This window comes from Fulmarus glacialis, unplaced genomic scaffold, assembly GCF_000690835.1.
Source record: "Fulmarus glacialis isolate BGI_N327 unplaced genomic scaffold, ASM69083v1 scaffold27640, whole genome shotgun sequence".
In the NCBI taxonomy this organism is placed as follows: Eukaryota; Metazoa; Chordata; class Aves; order Procellariiformes; family Procellariidae; genus Fulmarus; species Fulmarus glacialis.
The window spans coordinates 2,242-2,615 of record NW_009187557.1 but is presented as its reverse complement, the minus strand read 5'-3'; positions in this window follow the sequence as shown (position 1 = coordinate 2,615).

Sequence of the window (374 nt, the reverse complement as noted above, 5' to 3'; positions counted from 1 at the left end):
AATAGAAAGCAGAGGTACTACTGCCACAGAAAAAAAGACCAGCCTCATTTAACCACCACTACAGATGAGAAAATAAAGGATAAATAGGGCCTAGTTTATAAAAGCCTTTTCTTCCACTCATACCCAAAAAACTACCTCCTGTCTAATCCAGGACCAGTTTTAACAGTGCTAATTTTTAGCGCATCAAACGCTATATTGTTATTAGCACATCAACCGTGTCGTGGTTTAACCCCAGCTGGCAACTCAGCCCCACCCAGCCGCTCGCTCACTCCCCCGTGGTGGGATGGGAGGGAGAACCAGAAGGGTAAAAGTGAGAAAACTCGTGTTGAGATAAAGACAGTTTAACAGCTAAAGCAAAAGCCACACATGACACA